This window comes from Physeter macrocephalus, chromosome 18, assembly GCF_002837175.3.
Source record: "Physeter macrocephalus isolate SW-GA chromosome 18, ASM283717v5, whole genome shotgun sequence".
Lineage (NCBI taxonomy): Eukaryota > Metazoa > Chordata > Mammalia > Artiodactyla > Physeteridae > Physeter > Physeter macrocephalus.
The window spans coordinates 95,419,931-95,438,375 of record NC_041231.1 but is presented as its reverse complement, the minus strand read 5'-3'; positions in this window follow the sequence as shown (position 1 = coordinate 95,438,375).

Sequence of the window (18,445 nt, the reverse complement as noted above, 5' to 3'; positions counted from 1 at the left end):
TCAGGAGGTTAGTTGTATTTGTATAGTCGGAGAAAGCAATGGTCTGAGATCCAAATTGCTGGCCAAGTTCTGGTTTCTTTACTTACCAGCAGGGTGATCTTGACCCCTTCTATCCTGCTAACGTGTAAGCTGATAGTATTCAACATAGTTGATTTGTTTACCTCTCAGCTTGTACTGATCAAATGAGTTAACTGATATGAGAGCATTTTAGAAATTCTGAACTATTAGGCAGATGGAAATCATACTGTGGGAATATATACAATATTAATTTGGAAATTGACCTCAGCAGTTGTCTGGTATGAAATGACCCTCCCAAGAGAGGACAAAAGTATCTCATGATGTTACCTTCGTTCTGTCCCAGCCAAGTCACAGCTAAACTTGCTGTACAGCAAGAGCGGCACAAAAATCACATTGTAAGATGGAGAGATTGCTCAGGGGAAGGAAGGGGAGAGGAGAAGATTATGGAATATATTTCTCTCACAGGGGAACTATATTTAGCTCCTTCCTCACTCCTGTCAAATATTGTTCTTCTTCATTCCCTCTGAGGCTTGAAAGCGTTCATTAAGATGACAGCCTGAAGTTTGCAGGGGCAGAGGTACAGAGGAACCAAAAAATAAATAAATGCATTTTCATGCTTACTTTTGTCCTCTCTTTTCCTTCAACAGTTCCAGGCTGTTTCCATGGAAATTCTAACTTTGTTTTGCTTAAGCACTTCATACAGAAGAGGTTTCATTTTGGATATTTGTCCTGAGTTGAATTTTAGAAGTTCAATAATGATTTTAGCTAAGTCATTTACATTCCAGACTTTGAAATCTCAATCATAAATCAAAATGAGAAGGAAATCAGACAATACATGCATGTATAAGCACTTTAGAAATTTTAGATGAGATAAAGGATTTTTAGCTTTGATATATCATAAATTAGTTCTGTCTCAAAATTGCACAGTATTTGGTCATTCTTGACCAACTTATTCAGAAAGTACCCTTCTTTCCAGTCACTTGTATCCCAGAAGATGAATGCAATTATTTTTTAAATTCAAGATGCTACCACTGAGCTATCAATATAGTTTAAGTGAGTTGGAGGCTATACATTGTTTTCCATTTTTCCACACTTACAGGTCATTCTGATTACATCATAACAGGGACTGAGTAGCAATCATTATTTCTTTTCATTTAAAAGCACAGATAATGTGTTCCTAAAGACAAATATCTCAGACTGACTTCCAAAATGAGCGTGAAATACAAAAACATAGTTTTGGCCAAGTAGAAAGCTGCGGTTTAGCTCTATTTTTAAACTATGTTCATCTGACAGTCCCAGCCAGGTATGAACTTGTTTACTTTCTGAATACTCTGACTCTTAGCTGTGCCACCTGTGCCGTAGGTGCCTCAGATGAGGCGAAGGAGATAAGAAGATGCCTTTGGAGAGTCTTAGAGTACGCACTTCCATCCTGCATTTGCTTACGTACATTTTGAAATTTGAGCAAAGGGTGATGTGCAAAGGAAGTAGAAGAAAATAATGAAGAAAAGAAAAAAGCTTCCCTTAAAAACAAGTGACAGGGGATGAGGTGAAGGAATGGGAGTCACGTGGGCCGGATCGCATGAGGTGAGGACTTGCCGCTAAGGGGGCTGCTGTGAGGAAGGGCGGGGGAGGGGCTGGCTGGGTGGCAGGAGACTTCATCTGGGGGTGAGAGGGTGGGGGGGTCATTTAAAGGACACGAATTAGATATCTAGTTTTCTAGTTAAATAAAAGACAGGACAACAGCTGAATTTCTGAACCATGCTTGCGAGGTTTCGATGTTTAAGAAAAAGGAGTATATTTTTTGTAACTGAAAGCTGGTAGGAACAGACAATTATGGTGCCTTTGGCAAGATCAGCTAGAGCTTCATCAGGACCCTTGGGCCTCCAGGGATAAGGAACAGTGGAATTCTTTGATCTAGCCTCACTTTCCATTTTAAGCAGACAAGCGAGTCAAAAGAGAGGAGGAAGATTAAAGAAAATGTACTTACCTTGCTAACCAGTATACTTTCCTTCTACGTATGAAAAGGTCATCGGTGGCTGAGAAAGGTGAACGCTTCCCATCGGTGTTTGCACATGCTGTGCTGCTTCTGCCTCGATGCGATGCTGGTCGCTCCTATTGATGGGCCTTTGGAGAAATAACAGAAAGTTTGCAAAGGGATGCGAGGGAAGCGGCCTGCACCACTAACCACACACCGTGTACCAGGTGCTTGTACGTCATCCTCATTAAACATAAGGTAAGCAATGGTATCCCCATTGAGCAGTAAGCAGCCTGCCCAAAGCCACAAATTCAGCATGGTGCAGAACCGAGATTTCAAGTTGGGGTGGCCTGAAAACACATCCTCTGTGCCCACCGCCTCAACACACTGCTTCCTGACCCTGTTCTTTCTAGTGAACCCTATGTGCTTCCTCTGGGTTCCTTAGCACCTGTCCTCAATCTCCTGTGACATATGAGCGAGTGACCACTGAATTAGTGGAGGCAAAATTCCTGCATATAGGTATGAATTCTGAGAAGAATGGGGGTAGAAGATTCCAGGGGCCTGAGGAAGCTTTCAGTGTTGCTCTGAACATGTTTGGTTCCTTCCCAATTACAACTGAATCCACTCTTCTGACCTTTAGCCTGACATCTAACTGTACTTTCTGTACCTGCTTATCAGTAGGGAACCATATTAAAAAATTTAATGCCGATTTTCTGCACTATTGCTACTTCATCCATAATATTTTTAAAACACTCCACATAGAGTACAAACTAGTGGTTATTACCAATGGGGAGAGGGGAAGGGGGAGGGGCAACATAGGAATAATCATTTAAGAGGTACAAACTACTATGTATAAAATAAATAAGCTACAGGATATATTGCCCAGCACAGGAAATGCAGCCAATATTTTATAGTAACTATAAATGGAGTAGAATCTTTTAAAATTGTGAAACACTGTGTTATACACCTGAAACATATAATATTGCAATCAACTATACCTCAATTAAATTAATTAATTAATTAAATAAAAACACTCCATATGCTTATCATTACCTCGTGATCAGCAATGTGCTTGGCATAAACCAATGCCCGATGGAAAGGTAATACACTGGGAGAGCGTAACTGGCCAAGCGGGAAGTTGAAGCAAGTGTCTGAATTCCCAGGACAACTCAGAGGGGGATTTTAAGTACAAAATCTTACCTCAAGACAGCCTCTTCAATAAGTGGTGCTGAGAAAACTGGACAGCTACATGTAAAAGAATGAAATTAGAACACTCCCTAACACCATATACAAAAATAAACTCAAATTGGATTAAAGACCTAAATGTAAGGCCAGACACTATAAAACTCTTAGAGGAAAACATAGGAAGAAGACTCTATGACATAAATCGTAGCGAGATCCTTTTTGACCCACCTCCTAGAGAAATGGAAATAAAAACAAAAATAAACAAATGGGACCTAATGAAACTTAAAAGCTTTTGCACAGCAAAGGATACCATAAACAAGACCAAAAGACAACCCTCAGAATGGGAGAAAATAGTTGCAAATGAAGCAACTGACAAAGGATTAATATCCAAAATTTATAAGCAACTCTTGCAGCTCAATAACAAAAAAACAAACAACCCAATCCAAAAATGGGCAGAAGAACTAAATAGACATTTCTCCAAAGAAGATATACAGATCGCCAACAAACACATGAAAGAATGCTCAACATCATTAATCATTAGAGAAATGCAAATCAAAACGACAATGAGATATCATCTCACACCGGTCAGATTGGCCATCATCAAAAACTCTAGAAACAATAAATGCTGGAGAGGGTGTGGAGAAAAGGGAACCCTCTTGCACTGCTGGTGGGAATAAAGGAATGAAATTGAGTTATTTGTAGTGAGGTGGATGGACCTAGAGTCTGTCATACAGAGTGAAGTAAGTCAGAAAGAGAAAAACAAATACCGCATGCCAACACACATATATGGAACTAAAAAAAAGATGGTTCTGAAGAACCTAGGGGCAGGACAGGGATAAAGACGCAGATGTAGAGAATGGACTTGAGGACATGGGGAGGGGGAAGGGTAAGCTGGGACGAAGTGAGAGAGTGGCATGGACATATATACACTACCAAATGTAAAACAGATAGCTAGTGGGAAGCAGCCACATAGCACAGGGAGATCAGCTCGGTGCTTTGTGACCACCTAGAGGGGTGGGATAGGGAGGGTGGGAGGGAGAAGCAAGAGGGAGGGGATATGGGGATATATGTATATGTATAGCTTTGATTCACTTTGTTATAAAGCAGAAACTAACACACACACACACACACACACACACACACACACACACACACAAAATCTTACCTCACAGATCCTTTGATTGGTGCTTTCCCTGCAACCCCTGCTGTCACTTTCAAAGAGTCATTCTGTGTCAGAAAAGAAATACTGATAATAGTCAACACCAAATTGAACACTTTTCTGTTTATTACCATTGTACACTTCTTTACTTTAAATGTCTAGATTTTTGGCTACCGTTTACTGGGCATCCACTTATGCCAGACGCTGCATACATTATTTTTTTCTTTTTTTTAAAAATTGAAGTATAGTTGCTGTACAATACTATATGTTACAGATGTACAATATAATGATTCACAATTTTTAAAGGTTTTACTCCATTTATAGCTATTATAAAATATTGGCTTTATTCCCCATGTTGTACAATATATCCTTGTAGCTGATTTTATACAGAATAATTTGTACCTCTTACTCTCCTACCCCTATCTTGCCTTTCCCCTCTTCCCTCTCCCCACTGGTACCCACTAGTTTGTTCTCTTATCTATGTGTCTGCTTCTTTTTTGTTTTACTCACTAGTTTGTTGTATTTTTTTTAGATCCCAGGTATAAGTGATATCACACAGTATTTGTCTTTCTCTGTCTGATTTATTTCACTTAGCATAATGCCCTCCAAGTCCCTCCATGTTGGCATTATTTCATTCTTTTTTATGGCTGAGTAGCATTCCATTGTATATATATACATCTTCTTTATCCATTCCCCTGCTGATGGCCACTTAGGTTGCTTCCACATCTTGGCAATTGTAAGTAACTGCATACATTATGTTAAATCCTCACAGCCTCACTATAGACTTGGCATTATTATCGTCACTTGATGTGGAGGCTAATGTAGTTTGCCTAAAGTCATAACTGAAGGTGGTAGAACTGTAAGTTGAAACCCAGGTCTGGATGATGCCAAAGACTAACTGCCACTGGATTATTTTAGCAGTCTCTTTCTGTGTCACTAGGAATTGTCTCAGAAATTCTAAGGCAAGTTTTACAAACATGACTTCAATTCTATAGACCGTTCAAAACCAAATTTAAGGACTCCGAGACAAGTTATTTACATGATTGAAATGCTTAAAAATATGTAAAGATAGATAGCATAGCACAAATGCCTCTGTGCACATTTTCTGAATCTAATTTCTGTTGTCACCATTTATGTAGTCACAGTACTAAGGGTTATAATGACTATTTAGTCATCTTGACCTCCATCCACTTGTGCTTTTTTGGGAAAAGTGTTATACTGTGATTTATTATTGTAATAAAATATAAAATTGAATGAGTATATGTCAAAGCGTGCCAAATAATTATAAACTTTTAATAATGCCAATCTTAATAATAATAACATGGGATTTAAATGTAGGGTATAGTTATTAAAGGTGTATGATTCAAGTCATCTGCCATGAATGAGCTTGAGTAGTGAGCTTGACTATCTCAATGCCAGTTAAGAAAAGATTAAGGAGGAAAGGAGAACTTGAAGAAGAAATAGCACCGGAACCAGGAGCCAGCAGCTTGGGAAGGGCTGAGTGGGAGGTACACAGTGTCTTCACTTGAAGAGTCTGAGGAGTGAGACTGACCAGTGAAAGAAGTCCCTGTGCTTGTCCCTCAAGGACACATGTGGAATGGCTTTATGTCCTGGGCATACCGGGAATCTTGATAATTCACACTTTCATAACAGCTGCATTTCTTATCATCTTTGGCATATTTCTTCAGATTGCACAAAACCTCTTATCTTGCAAACATTCTCGCTCTGGACTGCTGTCTCTTTCAGCTGCTTAGAAGCCGCGTCCCTTAAATCTCCCAGCTGTCTGTCTTACCTTTCAGCCCTTGCTTCCTTTATCTGATATTTTTTTAATCTTTCCCAGCTGCCACTTCTGGCACAGTAGTTGTCTCTCGGTTCTCTCAGAGTGAGACATTTCAGCACACCGATGTGGGGAGGGAACATAACCATTATAAAAATGCATTTGCAAAATTAGCCCTGAAATCTATGAAGAAAAAAAATCATCTCAGCATTCCTACAACCTGTGCACTGCATGAATCAACTCATGCATTTCTGCAAGGATGAGACACTTAAGAGGCTTGCACAGGAAATGCCAGAGAGAACCACAGGGCACTTAATTGTCCAAAACTAGAGATTCCTCCCCTTAGAAATGCACATTCTCTGCGGCAGCAGACTCACCGAGTTTATGTAACACCCTCTCGGTTGGATAAAATGTTTACTGGCATCCCACTGTGTACAGAAAGGTAAATGCTACAAGCCGGTGACAAATTTCACTTCGTATTGGAAACTCTTTGGTTTCACTTGCCTATCACCAATACCCGTAGTTGATGCTAAGCTTTTGTGATCAATGTGATTGTCATGCCTCAGGGTAATTCTTTTGAGAGAATTTTAGTGGTTCTCTGGGGTTACCAGATTTTCTTAACATGATGGATTCTGAGTGATTAAGAGAAAAAATATAATTTCAGTTTGAGGGTCTTTTAAAAAATTATGTAATAAGGGCTTGAGGACCTCTGAAAACTTTGGGGATGCCACATTGCTAGGCACAGCTAGGAGCTTCTGGCTCAACAGCTGTCACTCATTTATTCCCACTCAAGAAATGCTCCAAAAGTAAGATGTCCTGGGTAATCAATCCCCTGGTTCTCTGTGGGGTTGGCCAATATTGCTCTCTTCTATATTAACCTCGGAAATATGAACAAATCTGTTAAACTATCTTTGTGTTGCTAGTATACTCTTAATAAAGAGTATAATTAAGAGTATACTTAATTATGATACTTAATTATTATACTTAATTAAGAGTATACTCTTAATAAAGAGTATTATTCCAAAGAATGATATCAACCAATATCGAAGGTAAATCTCTTGCTTGTTGAGAAATACATAGCCACTATGCTTTGAATGGGAACTTTTTGTATGCCTAATTAAGTCCAGGTTCTTGAGATGAGGGGAAAATCAACAAGCAAGGTCCATTCGAACTGGATTTACTCATTTTGACTGTCTTCTCAATCAGATCAGTTGCCGTCTCTGAATGTATTTTATAAAAACCTGCATTGATTATAATCTGCCAGAAAAAATAGTTGAACACACACACACACACACACACACACACACACACACACACACACACACACACACACACGCACATCTCCCAGTTGCGAAGGGCAAACTCTTTCCAGCTATTGCTAATTAGATAAAAGTTTGGATCCTGATAGAAATAGTTTGTGCTAGAAGGGTAGAAGCTCTATAACTCTAAACGATGAATTGGTGTCATATTTGAGATCCTACAGTTCCAAACATCATCAGCTCTGCACTTCATAGGCCTGGGGCAGACAAGTGATATAGCCAGTGGATTCTACAAATTACAATTTAAAAACTAAGGTTGTAATTATTTTTCATTTCCAGAGTCATTCTTATTCTTTTTTTGTCCATTTTCCTTTTCTGTTACAGTGATATCAACACTAAAATTTTAATCTTTATTGGACATCACTGGGCATTTTCTATGTATAAGCCATGTTAAATATACTACATCTTTCTGGAATTTTTCTTCTGTGTAATAGCCAATATATGGCAGCTAACATTCCCTTGATATTATTAATTTTTATGCGATCTTTGAATAAATGACTTTTTAAAAATCTTTGATAGAATAAAGAAGGAGTAACTAAAATGGTGGGAACTGATTTCTTAAAATTAAAATGTTTACTGTTTTATAGATCAGTTATCTTTCTTATATTTATTCCAGAGGAATCATTTGCAATGGTAACCATAAAATTGTAATCATTTTCGTGATTTCAGTTATGTTAAGTTAGATATAGCTAGTAGGTGTTTATAGATTCTTCAGACACAGAGGAGATGTCAGTTAACGCAGACATGAATCCAGGCATAAAAGCTGTAAAAAGACTATGGGAACATGCAAGTGCATCAAAGAATGATGCAAAGTATTCTCTAAGGGTGGGAAAATAAAAATAATGTCACCATAGGGTGAAGAATTGTAACTCTCAGCAAAGAGAAACATTGAACTGTTTAACTGTTCCAGTGTCTACTGCAGTATAACAGACGACCCCAAAACCTAGGGATGCAAAATCAAAAACAGCTATTTGTTCATGTTTGCTGTCCTGTGGTCAGAAATTCAGAAAGGGCACAGAGGGGACAGCCCTTCTCTGCTATACAGTGTCTGCACTCCATCACCAGGCATGATTAGAATAGCCAAGGTGTCTGGAATGCATAGTGGCCCAAACAGCTGGGTCCTGGAGGATCACTTCCAAGATGGCAGCTCCAGCATGGCAGTCTCAGGGCTGTCTGATTTTCTACACAACAGCTCAGAACTCCAGTGGACAAGGTGAAAGCTGCATGACCTTTCTTGGCCCAGCCCAACAAGTTACATAGCATTGCTTGTGCTACATTCTGTGGATTCTAAGTGAGTCACTAAGGCCAACCTAGACTCAGTGGCAGGGGACTTAGACCCCACCTCTTGATGGGAGGAATAAAAAGTATTTGGTGCTATCTTTAAAACTGCCATATTAATAAAGTTTTTTTTTCAATGTAAATTCATTTGCCTTTAATGCCTTTTTCATCCTATACCTAATTTGTAAGTAATAAGTTCTCTTCTTTCTGTGGCTGTAGTTGCTCATGTTTGAAATGTAGGAATTGGTGTGCTGTGTTATGAGTGGTAGAGCCCTGGGGTATAGCTGTATAAGAGGTTACTAGTTTTAATAACAAAATAGAAATTCAGATGTCAGTAGGGTATGTTAAATAGTTATTAGATATAATTTATCACCCAACTTTTTAGGAGACTGACACTTTTTCTAAATCTGATAACGAACTAGCCAGGTGTTAGGATGTGAGTCCAAATTCCTAGAGTTGGGATATGCACTGGAGGAAAAATAGCCAGATCTAGAGAGCACAGAGTGAGCCATGACACTAAATGGCAGCAACCTACAGCCAGAGGAAGCCAGCAGCCTATATACTTAGAAGGATGATGGAGTGGGAGGTCAAGGGCCACAAGTTTAATCCATGTCCCACCAGTTCTCACCATTATGTGCTTGGGTAAGTCCCTTACTTCTTTGTCTTCTGTTTCCTCATCTGTAAAGAGTTTGGCTAGGTAACTTCAGGAGTTCCTTTCTTCCAGTTACGGTGACACTATGATTTTAGTTCAGGTCCCTCCTACCAGGGCAGCTCTTAAAGCATGTATGAAAAGGAGATAGGAAAAATAATTTTAAAAGCATTCCTTTGGTGACTACTTTATCTTACAATAGAGCTTCTAGCCCCTTGCATGTTTCAGTGCATTTTTACATGTATTAAAATGCCTACACTAAGAGAAGAAAGACATGAGAAAGAGCTTGAAGAGAAGGTATTTGGTACCGATAGGTAACAATTAAGATTATGGGTCCCTTTACTTCAATTTAAAAAAATAAAATAAAATAAAATAGCAGGTTAAGTATATTAAAATTGAAAAATAAAAAAGATTCAGGGTCCAGTGAGAGCTTTCTGGTCAACTTGAGAGGCACCCAGGAGTAGTGTCTGTCCAGGGAGATGACAACACCAGCATCTCTCCCCTCTCCTCTCTCTATTCACTCAGCCTGGAGAAAGCTGCTCTTCCTCCGAGATGTAGCTTGAACAAGAGCCACCCTCACATTGCCTGGGGCAGGTACACATGTGGGCTGCTGGAGGGGACGTCTGGGCCTGCTGAAGTGAGGCTGAAAAGCTGTGTCATATTTGTCTGGGGCAACGGGGGCCTCGCCTAACAGTGAGATCCATCAATAATCCATGGCCCTGTAGAGAAAGAACCCTATTAATAAGAAATGTTGCTGTTTGTAAAAGACAGAGCCAATGATGCCCTCCTTCCAGAGAAACCGAATATGCTCAGAGTGACGCAGCACTCTCTGAGCTTTCCAGTGACACCAACAGATAGCTCAGATCAGAAGCAATTTTAGAAGATGCATTCAGCATACAACAGTCATTTCTGCCAGCCTAATTTGTTAGGGTCAAAGGCTGGTCAGAAATACATTTGACCAATGTGTCAATTATACTGCAATAGAAAGAGAAAAAGAAGGAAAGAGAGAAAGAGAGAGAAAGGAAGGAACGAAGGAAGGGAGGGAGGGAGGGAGGAGAGAAACTTGACCAGAGGTTTGCTTGTATGTTTGTCCCTTCAAGACTGGTCAAGGGCACTGAGTTATTTTGGGGCCTTAGGCTTTATATAAGGTCACTGTTTAAGTATAAAAATGTTATCTGCCTGGCTTTAGACCCAATATGGAAGACTGAAAATCAACAGAATTCCCAAATCTATTTTTCATTCCATTTAGAGCTCATAATCTTCTAGATATGTCTAGTTCTTCTTTATGGTAACATTTAATTATTAATCCTTCCTTACTTTTAGGTTCTAATTTAAGAGTGCATTAATAGATTGCTCACTAGGGAGTTTGCCAAAATCATGGCAGGACAAGGTCATCAGGAGCTCGGATTTGGAGGCAGACTGAGCTGGGACTGAGACTGGGCTCCACCATGTGCCAGCTGAGTGAACTTAGGCAAGTTACATCCCCTCTCTAAGTCTCTATTTCCTCCTCTGTAAGAGGGGGATGATGCCTCATAAAGTACAATAATGTAAAGCATTGAGAAAGGCAAGGAGTAAGCATTCAATAAAGGTTAGACATTTTAATTGCTTTTCTCAATTATTCATTTGACAAATATTTATTGTTTAATATGTGCTAGGCATTGTTTTAGGCACTGGGGACATGAAAGTAGAAAAACATACAGCTTTGGTACTCATGGAACTTACATTCTGGGAGGAAGGGAGACCAAAAATAAACAAACAAGTAAATATGCTATTCCAGTAGGTGAAAAAGTAATGACAAAGGAGAAAAAAGGAAACGGGATTGAGAGCAATAGAGGTGGGAAGGGGGTTAGTGACATCTTATCAGTTTCTCTGATAAGATAACATTTAAACCAGGAACAAGAGGATGTAAGGGAGTAAGCCATGTGGGCATTTGTAGGAAGATCATTCAAGGTACAGGGAACTGCATGTGCAAAGGCACTGCTGTAGGAGTGTGCTTGGTGTGTTGAGCAAGGAAGAAAGAGCAGCTAGAGTGGAGAAAGTAAGGGGGAGAGTGGCAGGAGAGGAGGTCAGGGAGGTGGCAGGGAGCATCCAGAACATTGTACAACTTTATAGACCATGATGACTTTGGATTTTACTGCGGGTGAGATAGGGAGCCACTGATGGGTTCTGAGCCCGGGAAGGTCAAATATAGCGAAGTTTCAGGAGGATTACTCTACCTTCTGTATGAAGGATAGACTATCGGAAGGCAAACAGGGAACCAGGGAGACCAGTTAGTAGCCTATCACAGTTGTCCACACAAGAGATGATAGCAGTTTGCACTAGATGGTCATAATAAGGTGAGAAGAGGTCAAATGCTGTATATATTTCAGTTAAGAGTCAGTAGTATTTGCAGATAGAACAGTGTGAGGTTTGGGAAACAGAAAGTAGTCAAAGATGACTCCAAGGTTTTGGCCTGAGTAGCAGGTGGGATGGAACGACTACTTACCAAGAAGGCAGAGTCAAAGCAAGGACAAATCTGGTAATATGAGGTGAAGGCAAGAGACAAATCAAGAATTTTGATTTGGATATACTAAGTTTGAGTTGTCTGTTAAGTAGCCAAGATGTCAAGCAGGCAGTTTGATACACTAATCTAGAGTTTAGCAGAGATGACAGGGTCTGAGATAAAACTGTGAGAATTGTTGTCATCATTAGAGCTATTGGCCAATATTTCTGGTTTGCTTCTTCTAGGTCCATGATGTGACTGTATTTCCTGCCCCCTTAAAGTTAGGCATAGCCATGTGACTTGATACAGCCAATGAAATGAGAACAGAAATGATTCTGTCACTTCAGGCAGAGGCTTTGAGAGTTCACCATCTCTGCTTTTCGTGTCTACGTGATTGTGGACATACGTGTCAGCCTGGATCTCTGAGTGACCACACTTAACTGTTATCCCTGCTGACGCATGATGGACACTTAGAAAGAGAAGCAAATCTTTATTTTCCTACAGCACTGAGATTTGAGGGTATTCTGCAGAAAAATCTAGCTATTCTAACAATTATGCATGTCATAAAGATAAAAATGTATTTAAATCATGGACCTGGATAAGATCACCTATGGCATGCGTTTTGATGGTAATGAGGAGCGGGCTGAGGGCTGAGCCCCGTGGTCCTGTCCCAACACTTAGAGGTGAGGAAGAAAAGGAAGTTCCAGGAAAGGAGAGTAGAGGAGCAGCTGCTAAAGAAAATTAAGAGATCGCGTGGAGAAAATGCCTTAAGAAGGAGGAAGTAATCGACTGTGTTAAGTGCTGTGGATCGGCTAAGAAAGATGAGAATTTGGAAATGAGCAACGGATGAACAATGGATTTGGCAACATGGAAGTTACTGATGAGCTTGTTAAGAAAGATTTTGAGAAGGGTTGGGAGCAAACGTTGGTTGGTACTGGGTTCAGGAATGAACGAGAAAAAAGGAATCGAGATGGTGAGTACAGACAAGGAAGACGGAGAACATTTTCCTGTTAAGAGAAACAAAATGAGCAGGGATCAAAGGAGGATGTTTTAAGGTAGAAGATTATAGCAATGAAACAATTTATCCAGTAGAGAGAAAATATTAATGACGCAGGAGAGTGGACCACTGCAGGAGCAATGTCACTGACAGGGAGAGGGGGTGATCTAGCGTTCAAATGATGAGGCTGGAGTGTGAGCAGTCCTCCATGGTCAGAGGAGAGAAGACAAATTGTAAGGGTACAGATGCAGATAGGGAGGCAGGTGGGGTGATGAGGTAAAAGTTCTCTTTTGATTGGTTCGATTTTTTCAATGCAATAAGAAGTAACGTCAGGACTTCCCTGGCGGTCCAGTGGTAAAGAATCTGCCTTCCAATGCAGGGGACACAGGTTTGATCCCTCGTTGGGGAGCCAAGATCCCACATGCTGCGGGGCAACTAAGCCCGCCTGTGTGCCACAGCTACTGGGCCGGTGAACGTCAACGAGAGAGAGAAAAACCTGCACACCATAACTTGAGAGAAGTGAATGAAGAGCCCATGTGTGCCTCAACCAAAGATCCTGCGTGTCACAACTAAGACCCAACACAGCCAAAAAAATAAAGAAAATAAATAAATAAATAATTTTAAAAAAGAAATAGGTAACGTCATTTGCTAAGAGGGAGGACAGCGAAGGTAAGAATGGTCTGAAAGGTCCTGTGTGTTCTAGCTGCTCCTTGCCACCTCCCTGACCTCCTCTCCTGCCACTCTCCCCCTCACGTTCTCCACTCTAGCTGCACTGTCTTCCTTGAACACACCAAGCACACTCCTGCCCCAGGGCCTTTGCACATGTGGTTCCCTGTGCCCAGAATGATCTTCCTACAAATGTCCACATGGCTTACTTCCCTTACTCTTGTTCTCTGTTTAAATGTCATCTTATCAGAGAAGTTTCCCAGACTTGCCAATCAATAACACCACCCGGTACCTCCATGGCGGTACAGTGGTTAAGACTCTGCACTTCCACTGCAGGGAGTGGAGGTTCCATCTCGGGTGGGGGAGCTAAGAACCTGTGTGCCACATGGTGAGGCCAAAAAAAAAAAAACAAACTACCACCCCACTTTCTACCTATATCTATCCTACTCTAACCCTTTTCCTTCTTTATTCTTTGTTATTACCTTTATCACCTATAAGTATATTTGCTTGCTTGTTTACTTTTGGTCTTCCATGCCCCCAGAATTTAAGCAGCACAAGCACCAAAACTTTGTGTATTGAGGAGGGAGGTGAAGGTCTAAGATAAAAGTCTAGGAGAGTGGGAGCCCCAAAACCTGATATCTTAGTTAAGGTCTTTGCTCCCAAAATACCATTCCACTTCCACATCATCTACCTCCTACTAGACACTAGGGCTATCTTTTTAGAAAATTCAAAAGAGCTGTCTGGACCAAGGAACAGATTCTTCCACTCTCACTACAAAAGGCTGAACAATAGGAAAAAAAAAAACTGCCTTTACTTATAGCTTATCGGGTCTCTGTATAAAGTTGAGTGTTTGACTTACCCCTTTTAGGATAGAGCCACCTTGAAGTCAGGGACAGTGTTTGTTTATAATATGTCTAATTTATGCATAAGTGTAGTTTTGCTATTGTGGCAACTAAATTAAAAGGATAATATGACAGAAATTGTTTCATCATCACTCACTGAAAGAGAAATGTGTTTCATCTCTGAAACAAAGGTGAACTACATCAAGGTAATGTGCTCTTCTTCCTAGGACCTATCTTGGGTTTTGCTTTGCTCATGAATGATATGGTTTTGGTGCTCCTGACCCCTGATATTTTAGTAACTTATTGCCTTGAATTTCTCTGTATGGAAGACTCAGCCCAACATCGTTGATCAGCCCTGAAAGGTGTGCATTGTGAACAGATCCCCAAATCTCAGTGGCTTATGATAACAGAGTCTGAATCTCAGTCAAGCCACAAGTCCACTGTGTTTGGCTGCCATGCTGTTTCATGTCATCTTCACTCCAGGACCCAGGATACCCTGGCAGAGACTATCTGGAATGTGGCTGGTGACAGAGGGAAAAGATTACAGCAAAGCACAAACTCTTCTTAAACTTTTGAATGAATGAGATACATATCACTTCTCATACTCCATTGGCAGAGCAAGTCTCTTGGCCAAGCATGACTTCAGTGCCTTGGGAAAGTAGAATCTTCTCTCAGGAAGGGCAAACAGATGTTGGTAAACTGTAATACAATCTACCAAAGGAACCTCCCCCAGTCTTCCCAGATAGAGTTCATCACTGCTTCCTCTGTTTCACCTCCAGAATTTCTTTATGCTTCTATTATTACAGAGGGTGTTATAACTGTTTACATGGCTCTAGTCCCTTGACTAGACCAGGGACTCTTTGTCAAGATTAGGACTGTCTGTTATTGTCTTGTCACTTACACAGTGCCTGGGACAGAGTAGATGCCCTGTTGAATTAAATATCAATAGTACTGGATGGATTGATTAAGACTGGATGAATTGAATAGATTTGGATAGATTGGATCAGATTGATGTAAAGCAGAGTATTTGAGTCCATGTGTTGGTGTGTGGTGTAAATAATTAAGCCTGAATTGAATGTAGCATAAGGCAAAATTAGCTTAGATGGGACTTTGAATGCAGAGAGCTGTTTGCTTAATGATGATGCTTTACTGATGAGAAAATTAAAGCCTACGTAGAAGAGAGGACTGGTCCCATGACATCACAAGAGTCAGTGAAGAAACTAGGTTTTCATTTTCCTAATTTGGTTCTCTTCCTATCATAACCAGGAAAAAACAATACCACCACAATCACCGCCTAGGTATTTACTTGATACTTATTTATAAAATACATATTCGAGGTAAAATTTGAAATAATAAAAAGGGATAAGCAAAATCCGCCATCCCCATATCATGCCTCTACTTCATCTCCGGACAAGTAACCACTGTTGACACCGGCTTATGTATCTTCCAGAAATTTTCTATTCATGCACAAACATTTATATGTGATTTTTAATACAAATTATATGATACATATGCCATTTGCTTTTAAACTTTAAGAATATATACAACAGAAATTAACACAATATTGTAAATCAACTATACTTCAATAACAAACAAGCAAACAAATAAATAAATAAATAAATTTAACAATATATCCTAAACATCTTTAGTATCAGCCTATGTGAACCTACACCCTTGTTAGGCTACATGATATTCTACTATGAATACCACTATTTATATAACTAGCTAGCTGTTATATGCATTTAAACATTTCATATATTTTAATATTACAAATATGAAATATATCACCTATATGCTCAGACTCTCTAATTTATATCTCAAGCCCTGACCTTTCCTCCAGATTATTATACTATCTATCTACTTGGTATCTTCACTTTTAATATCAAATCGCTATCAAAACTGAAATGGTCAGAAGAGAGAATTTTTGTGTTCCCCCATCAGATTTTTCCTTTCCTAATCTTCCTCTTCTCAATTAATGACACCTCTATCCATCTAATAATACAGACTAAAATATTAGCAGTTATTCTTATTTCCTATCTTTTCTTCAACTGTTGTATCCAATTTCACATTGGCTCCAGCTCCAAAATAAATCATGAATTCAACCACTTTCCCTGACCTCCATTGCTGTTACTCTAGGCTGAGTTCTCATCATGCTTCACTTGATTCACTGCAATAGCCTCCTAGCTGGTTTCCCTTGACCCTTTTGGTCCATTCACATTCACCACGAAATAGCAAGAGTGATCTGTTGTTGTTTTTATTATCAAACAGAAGTATATATTTATATGTGTATATATTTATATGTGTATATATATGTGTGTGTGTGTATATATGTGTGTGTGTGTATATACATCCATAAAATTTAAATGAAATGAAATGCACAAATTTTAATTTTTCTGTTTTATGAGCTTTAATCCTATAAGACATAGAACATTAACATAATGCTGGAATGTTTTCTAATGCCTCTTTAAAGTCAGTCCATGTCCCCTATCTCCAACTCTAGTGATATTAATTATTCAGACTTTTTCCTCCTTAGGTAAGTTTAGCTTGTTCTAGAATTTCATATAAATAGAATCAACTGTGTTCTTTTGTGTGAATCTTCTTTCACTTAGCATAATGTTCTTGAGATTTATTCATGTTGTTAAATGTATCATTAGTCTGTTCCTTTTTATTGCTAGTTAGTATTCTATTGTATACATTACATACACCACAATTTGTTTATCCATTCTTGGGTTAATGAACACTTGGGCTATTTCAAGTTTGGGGCTATTATAAATAAAGCTTCTATGAACATTTACATACAAGTCAATTTTTGGACGTATATTTTCATTTCTGTTGGGTAAAAACCTCAGGAGTAGAATTGCTGGGTTATAGGGTAGGATTATACTAGGTTTTATAAGAAACCAACCAGACCATCTTCCAAAATTGTTATACTACTTTATACTCCCAGTAACAATGTATGGGAGTGCCTGCTTTCTCCTTCTGCACTGTGGTTTTATTTCTTGTTCACTCTTTAAGATCCAGCCTTTTGGGATCTGAGCTTTATATAGGGGTTCCCTATAACACTCCCAGCTTGGGTGGACCCTAGATTTCATCTCCTTCTGTGTGCCCTGAGCATCGATCAAAACAGAGATTAAAGTTCACCAAAGTTGCAAACACCCTTAGGATAAAAGCCAGTTTCAGGCATGTACCAAGTAGGATTCCTGGTATCATTTCATTTTGGCATCTGCAAATTCCTTACTTATTTGCAAGATCTTGAAAGTGTTAAACATATAAAATTATCCAGAATTTTTAGTTGTTTTTAATAGGAGGGATTCATTTCACATTTTAATCAGATTAGATTTCATTTAGGACATCTAGTCTGCCATGCTGTCATAATCGGAAGTCTCCAGAATGTACTTTAAAAAATGTAAAGCGGATCACGTTACATCTCTAATTAAAATTTTCCAATGGTTTTGTATGGCACTTAGAACAAAACTTCAACTTCCTAGGTTGACCTTCAAGGCGCTAGTTTACATGACCTGTGCTTACTCCTGTGATTTCATCTTAAAACACTACACTCCTGCTACATTGGCCTTCTTTCTGGTCCTCAGACACAGACAACTTTTCTCCATCTTAGGATATTGTTGATTCCTCCACCTGGCTACCTCTTTCATATCTTTAATGCCTCAGAGAGACTCTTCCTGACTTTACCATCTGAAGTAGCCTCCCTCACTACAAATCACTCTTTATCCCAACAGTCTTATGTTATTTTCTCATAGCTCTTATCACCATAAGAAATCACATTATTATTTTCTTATTTATTTGTTTGTTGTCTGTCTTGCCCCATTAGAGAATGTAAATTCCATGAGAGCACAGACTGTATCTCTTTTGTTTCACTGCTGTTCTCCCAGTGCCTCAAATTGTACTGATAACCTAGAAGCACTTCGTGAAGAATAGTTAAATGAATGAACAAATGAACCGGTCTGCAGGGTCTAACCTTTAACTATTTACTGTAAATGTAGCCATGCCTAAGTATGTAAATATTAAATTTCCATTTAAAAAATAAACTAATTTCCTTTTATTTCTCCTTTACCTAGTGTTACTTGGATTCTTAAAAAA